The sequence below is a fragment of the Vombatus ursinus genome, unplaced genomic scaffold (genome assembly GCF_900497805.2).
Source record: "Vombatus ursinus unplaced genomic scaffold, bare-nosed wombat genome assembly UNPS02014772.1, whole genome shotgun sequence".
NCBI classification, from domain to species: domain Eukaryota; kingdom Metazoa; phylum Chordata; class Mammalia; order Diprotodontia; family Vombatidae; genus Vombatus; species Vombatus ursinus.
This window is the reverse complement of record NW_020954550.1, coordinates 23,244,898-23,268,040: the sequence shown is the minus strand read 5'-3', so window position 1 is coordinate 23,268,040 and position 23,143 is coordinate 23,244,898. Positions and strand designations below refer to the sequence as shown.

Here is a 23,143-nt window from a genome sequence, read left to right as displayed (position 1 = left end):
ATCTCCTCTTCTTATTCTTAATGCAACCCCCTTCCCCAATAGTGGAACCTCAATAAATACTTATCTGATTCACATCAAATTAAACTAAACGGCATTATGGTAATTGATAGGTAAAATGTACTCTACATAGACATTATGCTATAGCATTACAATGAACTTTGGCATTTTGAAATTTAGTACATGAAGAAAGCCTTTATGAAGGGTATAAAGTAGATGTCTCATTGGCATCAGTTTTAATAAAATCTCTGTAGTAGTTTTTTTATTCTAGAATTACACTATCATGTGTAAAAAAAAAATCTTTCCATAACATGAAATAAATGGATTATTCAATCTGTACATAGAACACTGGCGATGTTAGCAGGAGAAATTTTTTTTTTTGGTGGTAAAAACAAAATAGCATTATCAAAAAAAGGAAAACCTAAAGTTTATAGTAAGAATTTGGGTGATATACAAAGCAAGTGGACAGTAAAATTTCATTCAGCAGCAATTATCATAAGTGGATACATCCCTAGAATTCATTTAGAAATTCCAAGAATTCAAGGTAAGGAAAAGAGCACTGGACTTAAAGACAAGAGATGTAGGGCCTAGTCCTAGCTCGAATACTAGCTATGTAACTTACCTTCTCTAGATCTAAAGTTCCCCATCTATAAAGAGGAGATAATAATATTTATATAACTATATAGGATTGTTGAGAGAAAGCATTTTATAAAAACTGTAGAGCATTATAGAAATGTATAATAATAACAATAATAAACATTATTATTATTATTTAAAAGTCCCATACAAATACTGAAAAGTTCATAAATGGTTTCAGTCCCAACAAAGAGTTTATAGTTTATTCAAATAAATTACTTATTGGAATGCTTCCTCTCTGGGAATGTAAAATTGCAATCACAGGTATATTTATTTATTTCTTCTCTGTAACAAAAGAACTAATATGATAATAATAAAAGGGCCTTTCTAAATATTAAAGTATTTGGACTCTTTCCACCACCACCACACTCAAAAAAACCCAAAAAATCTGCCAAAATTTCACAACTCTAAAAATGTTTTGAGATTCAAAACATGTCATAAAAAATAACAGAAAACACTGGTATTTATTCATTCATTTTTTAAAAAAACAAGGCTTTGACTCAATTAGATTTTCTTTAAGAAATTTTAAGTACTAGGTTGGAAAACAGAATAACTCACATTTTTGTTACATTTTTTGGATTATCTGTAACAAACACAAAGGTATGTGTGGACCACATGGGAGGTGAGTTTTGGAAAATATACTTTCTACCTGGGTCTTTTATGCACCTAAAATCTGAAAGGTATTAGTTATATGTATAATGGGATACTGTTACTAGGTTTAAATCCAAATTGTGCAATTGAAAGAATGAAAATGAATTAAAATGTCAACACAACCACAACTAGTCAGCAAGCCTCTTTGGCAAATGTTAGCATAAACGTTTTTATAACCCATGTTTGGGACACTGCTCACATGCTATGGCTGTCCTTGCCATTCAGACACCTAATTACTTAAGTAATGAAAAAAGTTTCCTCAAGTCAACAGTTTGGAACAGAAATGCCCACCGTGGAACTATCCAAAAGCATTACCAGTGTCTCTCTATCTCTATGAGCAGTGGAGGAAAGTGGGAAAGGGAGGGAAGGACAAGTCAATGGCTGACTTCGGAGCATCTGTTTCAGCAACCCAGATCGTCTACCTTTTCCTGGATCGGTTCAACTCCATCTGGTACATGAAGCAAAGTATGTCCCCAAGGTGCTGTGTCCACCTGTCACTGACAGTTGGGCTCATGCCACTGGGAACAAGAACACATACATTTTGGCACATGCCTATGACTCATTTCTTCAGCCTAGAGGCTGGATAGGACCTAAGATGTAGAGACCAAGAAACAGTAACAAAAAAATGCATTGGGCTCCCGCTATCAGCGCTTGCCAATACCAATCATTGGTGAAAGAAACCAGACCACACCTAGAACAGTTGTCTGCCAGGGGTGTGCCACGAGGGCTGGCTGGACCCGAACAATGAAGTGTGCCAAGTTCTGGCTCTCTGGGCATGCCAGCACCTGGCAACCATTCCTGGAAGCTAGACATCCCAAGTCAGACATATTTCTATGCATACCTTCTCTCTCCCCCAGGCTAGTATAACATGTGGCTAATGGATAGTCTGCTGAACTAGTTTTTGAGCCATGGAGAGATGAGGGGAGACTACACATGTTCATACATGATTATTATCTTTTATATGAGGTACAACTCTAAAGTGAGGTTATTATTTGAAATAAACACACCAGGACTTATAGAGAAAAATATGCATTGTCTCTTCCAGGTATTCACTTAGAAAAGTTATATATCTGTGTTTCACTGATGCTACCAGGGCTTAAGACTTTTCTGAAAATGTCCTTTGAACCTTTCTTTAGAGTCTGAGGCATCTACTTTCAAACACTCTGAAAGGGCTGATTGTTTGCCTTTGTCAAATGGGCTCCCCAAAAGCTCCATCCAAGCCTCTGCCTCAAAGAATCCCATTCTTAAGGATTGTCTCCAAGCCCAAGCTCATCATAGGTCCTATTCCATGGACGTCCTTAAAGTGACAGAAAGGAAATGTATTTGATAGCCATTTTCTGCTTAGTTATCTCTTAAAGAGATTTCTATCATGTGATACACATATATATCATTTATGAAAGCAAGGTGGCTTAGTAGATAAGAGCACTAGGCATGGAGTTAGGAAGACAGCTTCAAATGAAGTCTCAGACACTTACTAGCTGGGTGATGCTGGGTAAGCCATTTAACCTGTTTGCCTTAATTCACTATAGAAGAAAATGGTAAATTACTCTAGCATTTCCTTCCATTATTTAAAAATATTATTCTGAGAAAAGGTCCACAGACATCACTAGACTGCCAACAAAGTGCATAAAATAAGAAAGGGTAAGAACCCCTGGTCTAGAGGCTCATAGATCTAATGAAAGAGGCTATAAACTACACAGGTGAGGGAAAGAGAAAACAGCTTATGTATATCCAGCAAGATGGAAATAACATAAAGTAATCATAATGGAGAAAAAAGAACAGTAGCAAAGATATTCAGATACAAAGACACCATTCAAGAAAGCAAACAGCAATAAAGCCCATGGTCCACAATGTTTACATAAAAATATACGAAGCATGAGTAACAAGTAGGGTGAAGGAGACATCCTGATGCGAGGTGAAAAAGTAGACATCACTGCTATCTGTAACACTTGGGAAATCAGGTCCCATGTCTGGACTAGGGCAATTAGTGAATAGTTTAGTAAAATGAATAGTCTAGTAAAAACATAGCAGTGAGAGAAAAAGAGTAGGAATATATCCTAAGAAGGTACACTCATCCTAAGATCTACTGATGTGAAGGAACCCAAAGACCAAGAGGGAGAAGCAAGGTGACGAAGCACATCTGGATGGAGTTCAGTGGCAGCGGATACAGAGGTGATATTGTTCTCTGGCATATGAGAGGCCACTCAAATGGAAAAACTGAGGAATTGGGTAAATAAATCACGGGTCTGGCATGGAAGTATGACACAGCAGTAATAGAAGATTCAAATATCTAAAAATCTGCTAAATTTTCCTTTCTGCCAAAATAAGATTGGCTAATAATTTCATGAGTTGCCTAAATGCTAATTTCATTCTTTAATAGGTGAAACATCCAATGAGGAGAGTTTCTGTGTTGGACTTGATTCTCGCGAGTATGGAAAAAAGGATTTCTGACAGTAGAAATGATGGGGAGGTGACTGCTCCATTTTAGAATTTATGACAGACAAGAAGAAAGCTGAGCACTATCTGACATGCCCCCTAGATACAGGGAGAGAAGATTTCAAAAGCTTCAGAGAAAGGATAGATAAGTTCCCTATGGACTACAATTCTACAGGGTTAAGTCAGCACTGGAGGGATGGAAAGCTCTAAAAATGAACTGCTCATAACATAAAGAAATGTCTCTTTTAAGGAGAAAAAGTTGTCTGAAAAGACATGAGGATTCACAGGAAACTTGCTGACCAATTGAGATTTCTAAAAGACATATACAGAAGTCTGAATAAAGAAGAGGTAATAGTAGATAAACACAAAGACATGGAACGGTCCTGTGAAATAATTTCAGGTGCACAAAATCTTTGAATCAGTTGAGGCAGAAATGAAACAAAGCAGAAAGCAACAAAGGGGGCAGTTAAGCTATGTAAGGATGAGGAGGGGAATCAAAGACAAAAGTGTTGTTTAGGGTAAATGGAACAATACCAGATGACAATGAGAAAGTCAAACACTGTTCAACTTGAGTTTTGAAATGGAAAGGTACAAAAAATGACTTACAGGGGGTTGAGACTTGAGATAAACATGGAGACAGCAAGAGGGGTGAAGTCAAGGTCACTATTTACGTTTACAGACTAATTTTGGACAATTAGATTTTAGCTTTCCACACTGAGTTCAAATCACCAGATTCATTCACTAAATCCCACAGCCAAACCATTGTCAATGATCTTTGAAAGAGGGAAGAGAGGGGCACCCAGGTGGCTCAGTGAACTAAGCACTGGACCTGGAGTTAGGTAGAGCTGAGATCAAATCCAGCCTCAGACGCTTACTAGCTGTGTGACCCTGGGCAAGTCACTTAACCTTGGTTGTCTCAAAAAAAAAAAAATCACAGAGAACAGGAGAGCTGACAGTACAGTTGGGTACAATGAACAGAAAACCAATTTCAAAGCCAGGAAGACTTGGGTTCATATTCCACCTTTGATATATTCTGGCTGTGTGACCCTGGGCCAAGTCATAGAGCCTTTTGATACTCTAGGCAACACTCTGGGACTACAAATTGCAGAGAAGGTGCTGATCAGGAAATTCCTCAGCTAGAGCTCTTCACATCAATGAAATCATAGGTCTAACCCCATGCTTCTTTGAGGGTGGCTAGGTGACCCAATGGTTATAGCACTATACCTTTTTTTTTTTTAATTACTCAGGAAGATCTGAGTTCAAATACTGCCTGCCTAGGTAGTTGATCCTGGTCAATTCACTTCTCTGGGCTTCAGTTTCCTCATTGGTAAAATAAGGATTTGATTGATATTGAAGGCCCTTATAGCTCTCAATCTAAGATCCTACGATCCTGTGAGTCAGAGGCCCTGATGTCCTCCTAAGGAACAAGGAGAAAGAACTTACTAAAAAGAAGTAAGTTCATTCATCCTCCCTTGAGGATGTGATCTACAGAGGAGAAAGAGTATCCCACAAGGAACAGAAAAAGTAACAAGTACTGGTGGCCAACAAGAGAGATGCCTGCTATCTTCTAGATTACTGATCTGACAAGTGAATTGCTTATAGTTGTCAAATGTGGTGAGTATTGCTCTGGTGACTGGTTACTAGTCAAAGATACTTATCAGATGCTGGGACCATGGGCCATTGTTCTCTTAACCTCTCTGGGCCGAAGTAAGCACCTTCTTCCTAAGGCCCCTCATTGGATATACTGTAGAGAGGATTCTTGTGCAGGAATGGGCCATACCAAATGGCTTCTGGGGTCATTTTCAATGCTGGTTCTTGTGAGGAGTTCTAAGTTTAGAAATTGGAAATATGTTCTGTGCTTTCTTCCTAATCCACAGTTGTTTTTACCCAGCTTTTCTGGAAAAATTGTGATGGGGCCAGCACGGTTGAGGATTATAAAAATACCGGGTTTAAACATTCTATTCCCTTCCTCCTTAACACCATCTCCCCCGCCTTTTGCAACATGGCAAACATGGAAATATGTTTTGCATGACTTTATATTATGTTGTTGTTCAGTTGTTTCAGTCATGTCTTCAAGACTCTTCATGACCCCATTTGGGATTCTCCTGGCAAAGATACTGGAGTGGTTTGCCATTTCTTTCTCTAGCTCTCTATACACTTCGCCACCTAGCTGCCACATGTATAATGGATGTCACATTGCTTGCCTTCCCAATGGATGGGGAAGGGGGGAGTGGGAAGAATAGAATTTGGAACTCAAAATTTTAAAAAATGAATGTTTAAAAATATTTTTCATGTAGTTGGGAAATATTTAACAAAGTAAAAACAGTACCAATTAAATATACTTCGGAATTTAAAGGATTCTACTTTAAAATCCAAATGAGCTTAAAATTAAGCATTGTTCATACCTTTGTGAAAATTATTTTAGCCAAAGAAATAGCTGTTAGAGCCCTGGACTTAAGAGTCAGAAGACCTGAGTTCACATCCTGCTTCAGACATTTACCAGCTCAATGACAAGTCACTTACATTCTCAGACACAGCTTCCTCTTCTGAAAAAAAGGTCACAGGGCTCTTGTGAGGATCTAGACTAAAATATGGAAAGTGCTTTGTAAACCTAAAGGAGTTACAAAAATGTTAGCTATTATTATTACTGATCATTACTACTACTACTTCAATCCAAAACAAGTACAGGCACAACTCAAAGATATCATGGGTTTGGTTCCAGACTCTGGTAATAAAAGCAAATATCACAATAAAGTGAATCACACAATTTTTTTTTTGGATTCCTAGTACATACAAAAGTTATGTTTACATTATACTGTAAGCGTTCAGTAGCATTACTTCCAAATAAAAAAAAACTCCAATGTACATAACATTAATTAAAAAATATTTTATTGCTAAAAATGCTAATAATCATGCCCTCAGCAAGCCTTTTTGTTGGTGAAGACTCTTGCCTCAATGCTGGCATCTGCTGACTGATCAGGTGGTGGTTGCTGAAGTTTGAGGTAGCAGTGGCAATTTCTTAAAGTAAGACAACAATGAAATTTGCCAATTTACTCTTCCTTTTACTTGAACACCTAGAAGCCATTGCAGGGTTATGAATGGGCCTAATTTCAATATTATTGTCTCTCAGGGAATAAGGAAGCCTGAGGAGAGGAAGAGAGAGACTCGGTACAGCCAGTCACTGGAGCAATCAGAACACAAAGGATATTTATAGAATAAGTTCACCAATTTACATGGGAGTGGTTGGCACCCCAAAAGAATTATAATAACAACACCCAAGGTCACTGATCACAACAAAAGGCATTATAATAATAATGAAAAAGCCTGAAATATTGCAAGAAATACCAAAATGTGACAGAGAGACACAACATAAGCACATGCTATTGGAAAAATAGCACCAACTGAATTGTTTGACTCAGGGTTGACCCAAACCTTCAATTTGTTTAAAAAAAAATGCAATATCTGTGAAGTACAATAAAGTGAAGTGCAATAAAATGAGGTATGCCTCATTTTATCAGGGGAGGGGGGTTATGATTAGAACTGAGGGGCAGGAAGTTAATTTTTGCATCTGAGCAATATCTGGTTATGACAGAAAAATGTGGATTGCCAAAGGGTAGATAGCATGAAGGCACTGGTTACACTGTGGGGAAGGAATAAAAGAGAGTTCAGAAAGAGAGGTGTGAAAGTTAGAGAGATGAGACGACAAAGTCAAAGTCTGCCTGCACTACAGCTGAATCTGGGATCTTGTCAAATCATTAATTCAATCACTTAAATACTGAAGAAATACTGTACTTGAGCTAGATGCAAGGAAATTTTAAAAAAAACTGTTATCATGTCAGGACTTCTAACACTGCAAGACAAATTTTTCTGTATTAGTCTAGTCTCCCTTTTCCTGGTGAATTGTTCAGTCCAGTCTATCCCATTCCTATTCAGGTTTTGCCACCCAATCTCCATCCCACTTGTGCTAGCAAAGAGGCAAAAAAGAAAAGGTTGATGCATTGATCCACTACATCCTCCTTCTTCCTTTCTATTAGTAGTATAATATCAAAAGGATTTCCTTCTTTGTGAGACATAAAGAATATATACTTTTCAAATGTTTAGTTTGCTACAAACACAGATATGAGAAATGAATTTCTGCCTACCAACACAAGCAAAGACATTTTTTTAACTTGGTCTCAACTAAAGAGTTACACCCAGGTTTCAGTCTATGAAACAATTAGTGAAACAGATGAAAGACATTTCAAATGATTACCCAAGAGACTCTGTTGTCCTGGATATTCAGTGAATGTCTGCCACATAAGGCGAGGAGATATATTTTTTGACATTTACCACCTGCCTTCGTAAATGTCACACTAGTTAATCTTGAGATTCACCAAATTTCTGACTTTTACCACAACTGGCCTTATATGCTTTTGATTTAGATTTCCTAGCAAATTGCCATATTTCCCTAGTTTATTAAAGGATTCTTCCTTTTCTTGAAGTTTCTTGAAGCAGAGGAAAAAATCTGCCCTATTGCCCCCCAAATTCCCAATAATTCCTGAATCAAATTTGAATCTAACAATATGAAAGATTTTATTCCTTAGAGAAAATATGGAAATTCCCAATTAAAATTTAATTTAGCATAAAAATTTAATTAACTGATATATGTACTTCATGAACCTGAACGCAAAAGGCAATTAAATTTAATTCAAGTTCCACTTCCTACGCAAGGCATTTCCTGATTCCAACAGTTAGCATTTTACTCAAACCCCAAAATTATGTTGTGTTTACTTAAGTGTATACCTACAGTTTCCTCCAAGTAAAAATTTATGCTGAAACTCCCTGAAGGTAAGGTTTCACTTCTTTCAGTCCTTTTATCCCCAGAACTAGAAGAGAGTCTGAATCCTAGTAACTCAATAAATGTCTGTTGAATTGCCAAATTCAATTCAATATAAAATTTATTAAGCAAAACAAAGAACAGACTAGGGTATTTAACTTTTCCCCCTTGGCTTTGACCAAAGTTTTAGAAGTTTTAGAAACTGATACCACTATCTCTCTAAGGTTGCTACTATTGAGATCTCAAAGCATTTCCCAAGTATTAATAATTCTTCCTTACAGAATCCTTCAGGCTCATTTCATTCACCAAGAAAATGAAGTCACACACTTCTTTAATGAAAACAAAAATCATTTTCTAAAACTACCAACTTGGCAGGTCATTAGTCACCTTCAGCATGAATAGTTATAACCGTCTCTGAAGCAGAAACTCGGAAAGCAACTAGAGAGATCCTACTCAAGGCAACAGTGGTGCTGCTCTGTGGTTAATGACTTAAAATCAGGGGTCACCAACCTTTTTATCCTAGAGTGCCAAAAAAATTTTTCTAACCTCTTCAACCCTTCAGTGAGCCATCATCATCTCTCTCGGCAGGGGGGAAAGGGTCTCAGGGGACACAGGGAAGCTACTCGGCCCCCCCCTTCCCATTCTCATTCCCCATCCCTCTCTTCCTTTGCCTGCTACCTGGGTGGTAGTGGACATTGTCGGGCAGGTAGGGGGAGGGGAGAAAGAGAGAGGAAGCGAGTTCAAAGGAGTAAGTGGAGGAGCTGAGGAAACTATTCAGTAAACCCAGGATGCCTTTTCCTTAAAGGTTGGCTGCATGATTCTCTCAAGAGCAAAGGGAGGTCTGTATTCACAATAGTTACAGTTCATTTCAAGACTGGATAAGGAGAGTGAGAACTGGTAGAGGTGATAAGGTTAGGAAAACTTCAATAAGAACTAGGCTATCACCAGAAATTATTTTAGGAATCACTAATACCTGTTTCATATTGTTTCTTAAGGTTGGTCTGATCAATTTATATGATGAATAAATCTAACCTCAAACCAGCTAGACATTTAAACACAATAAAAATAAACATATTCAGTTTGGTTCCATCAATACACCAAGTACACTTGCAAATGAGTACCAAATGGATCCATCTGCAAAAAAAGCAGATACAACCTATCTGGGCAAAGAGAAAAGAGAGCTGCTTCATTTATGGTTTATGAGGACAAATCAGTTACTGTGATTCTTAAAAAATCACATAAATAAAAGTATATTAAGTTCTGAAATTAAGGATTTTATTAATTTCACTGCTGTCAGTTCATTAAGTCATTTCATTAATTAATTTGATTATTTTGGAACCCAACTAAAAGTGGTGGCTGTTTTTAAAAGTAACCTTATTGTTTTGAAAGGCCTAACTTCTCAGGACATGGCTAAGTGCCATTTGCCAATTTTCTAAGAGCTAGAGTAGTCCCTACACACAATAGGTCTTATCGCTTATATTGACCACTTTAATAAGTCCTAGATTTGGGCTTAAGCACAATATAGATCCAAAATTTTTTACTATCTTTAAAATGTCTCCATCACCTGACTGAAGTAGGCAAAGGTCATCCTAATTACAGCAATCATGCCCAATGCCCTGGGTCCTAACAATATGAAAATTATACATGGGAGTGCCTTATCTCATGGAGGTCTGTGTTCAATGACCGTTTTGTGATGTGAACAGTGGCCCTAAACTAATTATTGTCTGCAACCATAAGCAACTCCCAATTCCTCTTAATACTGAGATTACTGATGTTACTGCATTGATCTCCTTTTATAACCAAATTACAGATTTTTAAGATGGTTGGTGACTTCTGAAAAAGAGTGAAAAGCCTGCAATATATCACTATAATATTCCTTAATCTCAATGAAAGGTGACTTTTAATATCTAGTCTTACAGAAATGATGGTCAAATAAGTGTATTGGTCTGACCAACATTTTTTAAGTTAAGAAATGCAATGTCCACATACATAATTATGATCACCGTGAGAAAATATGCACGAGGATGGCTTATATGTGGGACCTAAACGAAGCAACATTGTATATACACTTAGGTATCATCTCTTGTGTAAAAAAAGAAAAATCAAAGGTGAGCAGAAAAAAGTAGAAGCTATAACATAAACTACAGGGTAGAATTTGGGGAGAAACCAACACTATACTTGAGTGTAGGAATTAGTGTCTTCACCCTTGGAAATCTGTAAGGAATACAACATTGAAAAAAACAAAAACAAACAAAAAAACAACTCACCAACCAATGCCTGCTGTACTAATGTCAGCCTTAAGGGATGCATATGGTTACACATGATATGAATTGACAAATCCATACATTTAATGCATTTCAAAATGAGAAGCACGGGCACATCATTAAGGGGCGAACACAGTGTATAAAGGATGTGCCACGACCTTGTTAGTGTTTGGCCTCTCTTTCACACCAAAGCTCATTGTAAAACACTCAACCATGAAAATATGTCTAAAAGTTGCAGGGCTTTTTTTTCCTTCTATCTACGATTATATAGTTATTTCATATTAATCTTGAAGACGGAAGAAAAGTCGGGGTTTTATTGTATGTGCAGTAATTCAAACATGAATTATACCCAACTTTTGAATTAATAGCTTTCAGGGACCTGAAAGCTTTCAAATACTGGGATCTTCAACTTTGCAATTTAATGACAGCCCTGCTGTTGGCCTTTCCTGACCTGTTGTGAAGTAAATCAGGCAAACTAATGTGGGCTAACAAGTCTTTTTCACACTGTTCGATCACCCTGCATCTCTTTTTCTCCACAGACACAGCCTCTCTCCCACTCTCTGTCTAGCCATCCTCCCTCAAAGCAAACAAAATAGTCACTGTAGCCCTGCATTACTGCTCATTAGATCACAGGTTAGTCAAGTGGAACTGCCCAGGGTTCCCAAAGGAGAGCTATACTTCAAAACTCTGTCCATGTCAAATGAAGAAAAAAAAACCCTGAGCGTGGGGTCACCCAGATCAATGATCAAAAGAAACTGAGAATAGTGGAGGAGAAAAAAAAAATCACACACTCGTTTTTGTTAAAAAAAACACACACACAGATACAGACTTCTGATTTATTATATGAAATACAAAGGTGCTATGTATTTCTTCTCTACTAATGTACTGGTTTCATTTTTTTAATTAAGAAATTTGGTTTGATCAGATGTTTTGAGATATTAAATACTAGATTGCAACTAATCCCTAAAACTCACATGAAGAAAATATACCGCTGGAAATCTAATCTTGAAGAGGACTCTTAAATGTCTCTAAAAAAAACATTCAAAAAGGAGCACAGTAGTAATACAAAGTAATCCACCTTTAATTCTCAAGGAGATTTTATTTAAATCTGAAAATAAGTATTATGGTTACACAGAACACTCTGAGATAATTCCAGTGACTGACTGGGCCTTCAGAAAAAGAAAACAGCAAGCCTGTCAATCATGTCATCAGAATCCACCCTACTGACATGTTAAAGAAGAAATTCTCAGGAATCTCTAAGAGCAGTGAAGGCAGCAGGTAGTAGTGGTATCTTTTTTCAATCCATTCCTCATTCTTTCATTTTGAATTAAAAAGACCAACTTTGTTTGTGAAATAGCAAAATAAATAAAATGGTTCAATTAATAGCTAAAGAAAACTTTAAAACCCACATGTTAATGTGGAAATGTGTAGAAGTTAATGTGGCGGAAAAACCACAAACTACCTAGAACATCAAACATGGTACAGATTGCCCAAGTGAAAATAAATAATTTAGTGGGACTTTCTTTAGCTTTTGGAAAAAGCAGACAAAGAAGAGCATCTATTTTGTGAGCTATTAATTTGCTTATAATTAAATATAACAAAAATTGAAAGTTATGGGAAGTATTTATTCCTCTCTCTGATTATTAACCAATACCGCATTGCCTGTGTGTCCTATTTGTCTTTTCTCCCTTCTCCTTCCTCCAAAACAAAAACAAACAAAAAGCTCAGCTCTCTTAATACCCTCAAAGAAGAATTTCTTTTGTTATACACATACAAACTTCTATCTTCTTCAAAGACTCAAGTTTTCAAGTAGTGGTGACTGAAACTCCTGTGGGAGTTTCTACTACTGTTGGCAGAACTTTCATTTACTTCTACCCCACCCCAAACTCCAATGATCCATCAAGGGAGGCTTCAGAGTTATGCATCTTGAGGTCGTATAGATCCTGTAGCCACCAAAGCAACAGCCCCCAAGATTTTATTAAAGGAACCTTCATTATTGAAATAAGTAGGCAAAGAAGCACCAGACAACTTGTGAGCTTTATCCAGCCAAGACAGAAGGCACTCGACAACTGCTCTCTGGGGATTTGGGGTGGCTATGGTGGCAACTCTAGGAACTCTAGGGTTTTTGGGGACAGTTCCCATCCGATGACATTTGGATTGGAGAAGCCAGTCAGATTCCGATTTTTGAAGGCATTACTGAGTTTCTGAGCTTCCTGTGGTCTCCCAATAAGGGAGGAATGAGTGCCAAAGGGAAAGGGAAATGCACAAAGGGACCCTGACCTGGATAAGATTATAAAGGTTCAGGGATACCATATGTACCAGAGGGAACAGCAGCTCATGGGGAGCCTTCCATGGCTCTGAGAACACTCATGTGTTTATATGTGAGTTGTACCCATGTCAAGTATCTTTAAGGTAGATTCTGCTTTTATTTTTAAACTTATACGTTGAAAATAATAGGGTTAGTTTCAATTCACTTCAAATTTAGGACTTCAAGGCTGATTTTAATAATTCTGGCCTCTAATAAAACAGATCCTTTATTTGCTCTATACATTTATCAATATAATATACCACAACCCTCCCTCCCCACTCTAAATTAGTATTTCTCTTTGCTTTAATGAACAAAAATACACAACTACTAATAATACTCTAGAGCACAAGAGAATGCTATTCATCACCAAACCTATATGCCAGAGGACTTGTTCTTGGATGCAATACTGCCAATGATGCAGAGTTTACTTATTTATCAAATTAGTATTTGTTTCACAAATTAAAAGACAGAAGTTTATCTTTCTGAAGTGGGCAGTTTATTTTCAGGACCCCTTTCATTAAGGCCCCTGGTCACTGCCAGCCTTCATTTCCCTCAGTCTCTATTGTATCCCACTAGGATAGCCCATCAATATTTGCCCAGCATTGCATACCCTGGATTTTTTTTCACACAGCCCCAATTATAATTTATGTGTTCCTCTGTTTATCTGCTCAGGATACTACTAGCAGACTAAGACAGACTAATTAATATACACTATCCAAGGCTGATAATGGCACAAATTACTATTATTTTATTATTCCATCACATTTTCAACAAGGAGCTTCAATGCCTTTGTTCAGTGATAAGGCCTCTAGCAGGAATTTCAGGCAATAAGGCAAGCTGGCAAGGGAAAATATTTTTTTCAGAGGCCTGGTGTGTTTTCAATCTCCTATCTCCTTTTTAAAACAAATAGCAATTCAACAAACAAACTATGTACCAGTGACAGAACTGGATCTAAGAGCAAAAGTTTGGGCCTACATGAAAATCTTAACATGGCACAAATTTTACTAATACCTTTTACAAAATCATGAATAGATGACACGTCTCTGTGGTTGTTCAGCCAAGTGAAGCTTTGTCAAGAGAGATATGGCAACCATTTCAGTTTTGGGCTTGGTACTTAAATATATATACACATTTTAATTTACCAAGCCTTTCTTTACTGAATAGATAAGATTATATAATTTTTCTTTGGAAACTGATAAGAACATGATAGCTATGTGTTGGAATGGATGATTCTCTCTTGAACTCCATCACATGACTCCATCTGCCAGATATCTTTACAAAGATGTCCCACAAGCACCTCAAATTCAACATCCTGAAAAGAACCCATTTTCCTCACTTGTAAATTCATTCTTCCTCCAAATTTTCTTATTTCTGTTTAAGATAACACCATCTGCTCAGTCATGTAGGTTCAAACACCTGTTGTTAAATTTTGCTCTTTTCTTTACCTCAACTTTTTCCCTTACCCTCTTCCAAACAATTGACAAATTCTACTAATTCTCCCTCCACATCTCTTAAACTGCGCTCCTTCCCTCCATTCACACAACTACCGCTCCAATTTAGATGCTCTCCACTTCTTCCCTGGGTTATTCTTCTCTAACTGGTCTCTTTGCTTCCAATTCCTTCCTTTTCTACAGAGCTGCTAAAAATAATCTTCTTAAAAAAATCACTGATGTTTTCATACAGCTTGTCAGCCTTATCTCACATTGCTTCCTTTCGGTCAATCTTGACAGTTTAACCTAGCCAGCCAGGATAGCAAATCTAATAAGTCCTTTTCCAAATTCAAAAGTCCATTTCCACCTCTCTACATGTTCACAAATTTCCTTCCAGCCTGGAATGGACTTCTTCCTCATCTGTACCTGCACATGATAAGAACTTTATCTTCCTTTCAGGCTCATCTAAGATGCTACCTGCTTGGTGAAACCTTTCATGACTTTGAAGCCTTTCATGTTTCTCTCAGGTTATCTTGCAACAGCTGATAGTTGACACTTAAGCACATATTTTACTTTATTTGATCTTCTCAACCCTGTGAGATATATACCTTCAGTATTCTTATCCTCATCTTACAGATACAGAAACTAAGATGTTAAATTACCAGTCTAATATCAAAAAGCTAGTCCAAGTTGAAGGCAGAATTTGAACTCGGGTCTCTCCCACTCCAAGTACAGCACTATTTCCATTATACCATGTTTAGGGGTACACACTCACATTCAATGCAATGTAAACTTTGTGAGGACAGGGACTTTTTTTTTTGTACTGATAGTGCTAGCACAGTGTTGCATAAATTTTATCACTTAATAAATGTTTACGTAAAGGAATAGTGTAAAAGACATGAATCTGGAGTGAGCAGACATAACTGAAACCCTAGCTCTGCTCTTTCTTCCCTGGATGACCTTAGCAAGTACCTTAACCTCTCTGGGCCTGAGTTTTTTTGTTTGAAAACTGAGAGGTTCTGTATTGGATAATCCCAAAGATGCCTTTTAGCTCTTGATTTTATGATATTCTATGCTCAAAAGTCATTTACTGAAAGCAAAATTAACTGATTTAAGTAACTTCCCCTGATTTTATGTAACAAAAAGTATCTGCAATTCTTTTCATGGAGTTTATATTTACATGTCATCAAATATTTAGTCTTAATTGAGTGGAACCCAACTAAAAATTTTTCAGTTAATGATATTTCCTTCTCTCTGCCACATTTTTAGTGGAGACAAAGTTTAAGAAAAATATTTAAATGAGACAGTTATTTTGAAAAATATCAACTTTTAGTACACTATAATTCTTAAGGCAAGAAATATCATCTTAATGTATTTTATACTATAACATGTATGATGATACTGAGATATTTTAGGAAAAAAATTAACAAAAGATGAAAAAAGGTTTTCTGGCTAAATCTTAAACAGACGAGTTCATTAATCAAAATACATGATTCCCTGAGTACTGTACTGCTGTTAATTGAAGTTTTAGGATGACAAGGTAAAATTTTTCTTCTGTAATTTCCTTACTTGTAGAAACTAAGATTTATTTGCTTTTGAATACAAAATAAACATGAGGTTGGCAAAACATTACCAACAATTAATACGGTGTTTTGTTGTCATTGTTTAGTCATTTCAGTCATGTCTGACTCTTTGTGACCCCACTTGGGGTTTTCTTGGCAAACATACTAGAGTGGTTTGCCATTTCCTTCTCCAGCTGATTTTACAGATGAGGAACTGAGGCAACTGAGGTTAAGTGACTCACCCAGGGTCACACAGCTAGTGAAGTGTCTGAGGCCACCTAGCTGCCCATTAATAAGGGAGGGAGAGGGAGAAAGGGAAAGAGAGAGGGAGAGGGAAAGGGAGGGAGGGGGAGAGAGAGAAAAGGCAAGGGAGAAGGAGAGATGGAGAGAGAGGGAGAGAAAGGGAGACAGATACAGAGAAAGAGAGAGAGAGAGAGAGAAACCAAAAAGACTTTAAAGGAGAAAACAATCAAGTTAATATGTCAATTTAGAGCTCAAATATTCTTTCATATGAACATTACTAAACTCATATATTTCACCATTTACATATTTATACTTTATATAATACTAACTTCAATTTTATTTAACCCATGTAGTTATATTTACCATTAAATAAGTAGCTTTTTAAAATAAACTAATTCCCAAACACTGAGTCAAATTCAAATAGCAATCTAGATAATAATATAGAATATAGACTTCTTAGAGTTTTACTGTTTTTTTGCAATACAGAATTCCATGGTATGTTGTAAAACAATCATTTCTTTAGTGTACAAATGACCACTAGATTACTAACTACAAAGAAGCTGCTTAAGCACAACAGAAAAAGATCTGGTCTAATATCCAGAAGACCTGGGTTCTCATCTTCAGCTCTGACATAAACTGACTATGTGACTCTGGACAAGTGACTTAACCTCTCAGTGCTCTTGACCAGAGGTATCAAACATGAAGCTAAAACCAGAGTAAAAAGTAACTGGGAAATATTTAACAAAAGAAGTTAAAAAATACAATAAAAGATAGATAACGTTACATTTTTAAATTGAGTTGATGTGCTCCAGGTATGTGCAGATTAGTGGCCCCCACTTCTATCTGAGGCTGTCACCACTGCCCTAGACAGCAGCTACTTCAGACTATGTGAGTTGTAGAGAAGGTGCTCATCAACATTAGCAAGGAAGTTCCTCACTGGGAGCTCCCTATCCCCATGAAATCACATGGTTCAATCCCAATTCCCTATACTTGCTATCATCACCCAAAACGTATATACCTCATTTCAAGATTTTGGTTTTGGTTTTTTAAACTGTTTTCCAAGATCTCTCTAATGACCAGTCAAGCTTCTATGCTACAAAATACACATCAACATAGTGACAGAATATTTGCCTTATAGTAGAGCTGACAACTATAATTAGCCAACCAGCTGTCCTCCAAGGAATTGCTGCCAAATTTTTCTTTTTATTTCACTGTTTCCTATTTTTTCTGTTCAAACTATACATAAGTTACCTAGATTTTCCACTCTGACACTTTTCAATAAAAACTTGTTTCACCTTGAAATCATGATTAGGCACTACTACAGTCTGATGTTAAATAACATAACAAATTCTGTATTTTCTGATTTGGCTAATTAATATATCCTATATAATTATTTTAGAATAAAATACAAACATATCCTTCAAAGCCTCAAATGATGTGAACTTAAATGAAATAAAATGTTAAAGCTAAAATTCATTTTTCTTTTGTTCTAGTCACGACATTGAGTCACTTAACCTCCAAATAGTTCCTATAGCATCACAGAGAACCAACTTTAAAACAAGCCAATAATAATGAGTCAGGTGTGGTACAAAAATGTTACACCTAACTAACCTGATGATGCTTCCCCATAACATCTGTTACGTTGGATTCTAAATCTGAAATATTATGAAAAATATCTTAAACTTTTCTCCTTTCTAAATTTTGAATAGTGTGATTTCCACATTTGTGAAATGGGGGTTGGGGGAACTATGGAGAAACGAGTATGCCTGAGGGTCTCTAACTCTAAAAATGACATGATCTTTTTGTGGAATTAGCAATACTGAATATCAAAGGCTTCTAAGTTAAGAGATATCAGATTTTCTAAAACACATTCAGAAAACAGGTCAAGTCTTACTTGTTGATTAGATATTGTTCCTGTAGAGACAATCAGTCAAGCAATCACTATAAAGCTCCAAAAAAATATTGTTTTTGTTTTTTTATTTGGGGACCTGGGGGAGGGGGAAAGTGATGAGGGCAGGGAATGCTGATCTATGATCTCACTGGTTCTCCAGTGAGAAAACTCCTACCAATGCAGAACAGCTACTGAGCTACCACTTAGGAGAGTATCCTGGGGTCATTAAGAAGTTAAGCAAATTGTACTAGAAAGTGGCCAACAAGCTATTCATAAAACAAATTTTGAGAGCTCACTCTTTTTTTTGGTGGGGGGGTGAGGCAATCGGGGTTAAGTGTCTTGCCCAGGGTCACACAGCTAATAAGTGTCAAGTGTCTGAGGTTGGATTTGAACTCAGGTCCTCCTGACTCCAAGGCCAGAGCTCTATCCACTGCGCCACCTAGTTACCCCAAGAACTCACTCTTAATGTGTATATGTTAACTTAGTGGGGATGTGGGGCTCTGTCTCATCCAAAGTGAAAAGGGGGAAGGAAACACTTTTCCTCACTGGTCAATGCCTTACAGGTGCAGAGTTTCTGCCTGCCACAGCTACAAGATCGTCTCAAGTACAGTGTGCAAGGTTCTGAAATGGAAAGAATGGACGCCAACACAAGGAGGGGGAAAAGTATGGGAGTGCTGAGTGATAAGGATAGGTGTGGTTGGACCGGAAACAAGTCCCAAGACTGGCTACTTCAAAGAAAGTGAAGAACCCATCTTCATCCCCTGTGACTGGTTCATCATACATCCCTTGGAGTAAGCCCACAACCCCAACCCTCTGCAGATTTCTGGGCTTAGGTCACATAGCTAATCAAGAGGTTGGACTTAAAATTCATGTCTTCCTGACTCTGGATGACTCCCTATCAAGACAGTGTAGAGCCTCTAATCCTTATAACGAATGAAGTATACAAGAATCTATGACTTGAGGAATATCATTAGGTCTTTGTTCTTAACCACTGAACTACCATATTCATCAAGTAACAAACATTTACTCATTATAATGACATTACATACCTCTATCTATATTTATAAATATGACACAGATCTTGATATCTCTATAGTATCTATCTATAGCCATATATGGGACAGCTAGGTGGCACACTGGGTACAGTGTAGGGCCTGGAGTCAGGAAGACGAGTCTTCCTAAATTCAAAGCTGGTCTCAGTCCTAGCTGTGTGACTCTGGGCAAGACACTTAACCCTGTTTGCCTCAGTTTCATCATCTATAAATAAGCTGGAGAAGGAAATGGCAAACCACTCTAGTATATTTGCCAAGAAAACCCCAAATTGGATCATGAAGAGTTGGACGTGACTGAAAATGATTAAACAAAAATAAAATATATATGTTGTTATAAGTTATTTAGACATGCATATATTATTATGAGACATATTTTTTAAAAGGCTAGGTAATGATAGACTAGAACAGTGTCTTCAGGGGTATCTATAATGGTTGGTTGCTGTCCTTCATTCTCGAAGACAACTCAAAATGACATCACTATGTTAGAACCAAGTCACAGTGTGTCCGACTGTGACTGATCAAACCAATATGGGCTTGGCATGCTCTACCACAGGTCGGGCACAAATAGTCCAAGTGAACTTTTGTGGTGGATTCTCTAAATTTGCATATCTCACATTTCTTTTGAACTACCTCAATTCTGCTTTGCTCACAGAGCAGAGCACCTTCTCTGATGAGGGCATGCCATGCTGAGTGGTCCTGTGCCAGTGTCTGCCATATCACACAATCAATTCCAAAGTTTTTCAGAGAGGCCTTGAGAGTGTACTTGTATCGCTTTTTCTGACCACCACGTGAGCACTTATCTTGTGTGAGTTCTCCAAACAATCTTTTGGCAAGCATATGTTTGGCATTCAAACAATGCGGCCAGGCCATCAGAGCTGCACTCTCTGCAGTATAGTCTGAATTAAAAGACTCTATTATAGATTGATTACTGTTCAAATTCAAAGAAACTATAAGAGTCCTTTAATAAATATCCTTCCAATAAAATATTTCTCCAGTATCTAACTGTTGCCTAAACATGATACTAGATTCTTGAAGGCCATGCAAGGGGTATACCAGCTAACCAAGGTAACTTGTCTATGAGCATAAGCCCAATGACAGCCTGTGTGTCTGTTATTTGAGGACATGCTAAGCTAAATCTGGAGTGGGTCACCAGGTGATAAATCTATGGGGTTACAATGACTCAAGATCAGCTAAACCTTCAATTATGACATGGAGGATTTGTAATATGTAGCTCAAAGCAATGATCTCACACACACAGCCTTCAAAGACATTAGTATACTTATAGCTGTATACATTCATTCTTTCATTGCCATCATAGAAAAATCTTTCAGCGGTTAAAAACTAGAAGGAAAAAGACAAGTAGAAAAGGTTTGTTCCCGATTGTCGGAATTCTTCCATTCAAAGATAAAAGCAGCTGTCTTTCCTTAAAATTTTGTTCTTTTAAAAAGTTAAAATTATTAGGTTTTGATTTTTGCACTAACCAGCAGGCTTTTTTTTTTCCCCTCCAAAGTCACTGCCAAAAACACAGGGCAGTTTTCATACCTACCTTCTCAATAATTCTTTTTTTTCTAACTTTAAGGGTGTTCCCTTTATTGTCAAAGAAGCTAGTTAGCTGGACTTGAAGGAGTCTGGCATTGCTGTGATTCCTGGTTAGAACCTTTAATTACAGGATATAGTTTGTGCAGCTGCCTGGAAATTGGTCTCAGGGTCAGTAGCTCTTTGGGTTCTCTTTCTCTATTCTCATGAAGCAATATTGTGGAACTGAGGCATTGTTTCTGCAGCTTCTCTCTGTCTGCTGCACATTATGAATAGCTATGCAATCACTGGAGCAATTGGTTCTTCAACTGCCTTTAGGTTGTCAATTGTAATTCATTGGCTCCGGGCACCTTTCTCTTTTCATTCCCAGGAGATCCTTCATTACTTTGTTTGCAATAATATTGGGGAATGTCTTCTTCAGACCTGTCACTGATGTCTTACTGATTGCCAAGTTGGGAGCAGACTCCAGCGCCCTACTCTTACTGGTTCAAGTACAACTTGAACATTTTCTTTACCTCCGTGACTTGAGATGCCAATATTTACAATATCATAAAATGTTTTGTTCTTTAAAAAAAACACCTGTTTAATCTCAAAGTCTTTTTTTTTTAATCTAAAAGATTCCTTAACTTAACTTCAGATATCTTTTTTTATTTCCAGGGCAATTCACCGAATAAGCCGTAGTAACCTGTTTTATAATGTCTTAACATTTGAATTGGTCTCTTTAAATCTTAATTGAGATTTTACATTTCCCTAAATGGGTTGAAAAAAGGTTTAGAAATGTTTGGAAATTATGATTTCTATGTTGTTAAATTTTTTAAATTGTGAAATCGTTTCTATTTGTATCCAATTCATTTTTAGTAGAACTATCCAATAAAGTAAAGCATCTGAGTGATTAAAAAAGAATCCTGATACTTCAGTTGAAAGTTCATTAGGAAGCTCCCTCTTCTTCGCAGCTTTAAAGAAAAAATAAAAGCACTCAACACAACAGATTCCCTTGATGAAAACTTGAGCCCACTGTGTCTCAGACCCTTAGTTCTGGATAAACTCCAGCAGATTAATCTTTCTCATTAGTCTCAACCATCCCAGAGTAACCAAGGATATTTTCAAGCAGACACTATGTAATAATAATAATGATAATAATTATCATAATTATAATAACCAACACTTATTGTGCTTTTTATCTTCAAAGCACCTTACTAACGTTAACTATGTGCCTATTTTCAAATTAATTTAACTGGACAAATGTTTTATTAACTTTGTAAGCTATGTGTGTTCCGACTGTCTCAGTTTTCTTTTGCCAGGAAAAAAAGGGGAGGGGAGAATCTAAGAACTAAAGAAAGAGCACGTTGTACAAACTGACTTCAAAATCATTGTATCTCCTGAATAAGTTATTTACTTGCTAAATTTTAACTGAATATAGAGTTGAAAGAGTGACTTCCAAATTTTTATAATTTCTAAAATATGTTTAAAAATTGTTAGTCAAAAAATGGAAAGATATGAAAAATAAAGACTTGAATGCAACACAAGATTATGAAACTTTATCTTTAATTGCTGTTTAAAAAAAACAACCTAGATAGCCACATGAAATCAAATTTTACAACTTCTTAATTATATATTTAACAATTTCTTTCTAAATAATAAGCCCGCGTAGAAACATTACTTACAACACTTTGAAAGAGGAAATTGAAAGAGGAAATTCACTTTAATTAAATTTGAGTTCCCTGTTTTCAATGTCCTACAGTTTTCTATTTTATATCATAACTTTAAAAGATGAAAAGAAAACTATTAAAAGGACAGTACAAAATACTACTAAATGAGATCAAATCTATGCAGTTGAAAGAAAATATGTTCATTAATCAACACTTACAGACCATTGGCTCTACAAAGAACAATGAGAGGCCCAAAAGGAACAATAGCCAGTATTGTTTCAATGAAGAGATTATAATCTAAAGGAGATAAAGATAAATACAAGCAATATACTTTGTTGTTATTATACAGTCTGACTGTTCATGGCCCTTTGGGGTTTTCTTGGCAAATATACTGGAGCAGTTTGCCTTTTCCTTCTCCAGCTCATTTTACAGATGACGAAACTGAGGCAAACAGAGTTAGGGGACCAGCCAAAGGACACATAACTAATCAATGTCTGGGAACAAATTTGAGCTCAGGAAGATGAGTCTTCCTGACCCTGGACCCCACACTCTCATCCATTGTGCCACCAAGCTGCCCAAGAAAACACTTAACTATTCACAAAACTGGATGGATGGATGGATGGATGGATGGATGGATGGATGGATGGATGGATGGATGGATGGATGGATGGA

General features: G+C 36.9%; 1 protein-coding gene across 7 annotated transcripts in view; it reads right to left on the bottom strand.

Moving 5' to 3' along the window:
• The window catches only part of ARL15 (ADP ribosylation factor like GTPase 15), a 483,734-nt gene that overhangs the window by 216,960 nt on the left and 243,631 nt on the right, over nucleotides 1-23,143 (bottom strand). The window lies entirely within an intron of this gene.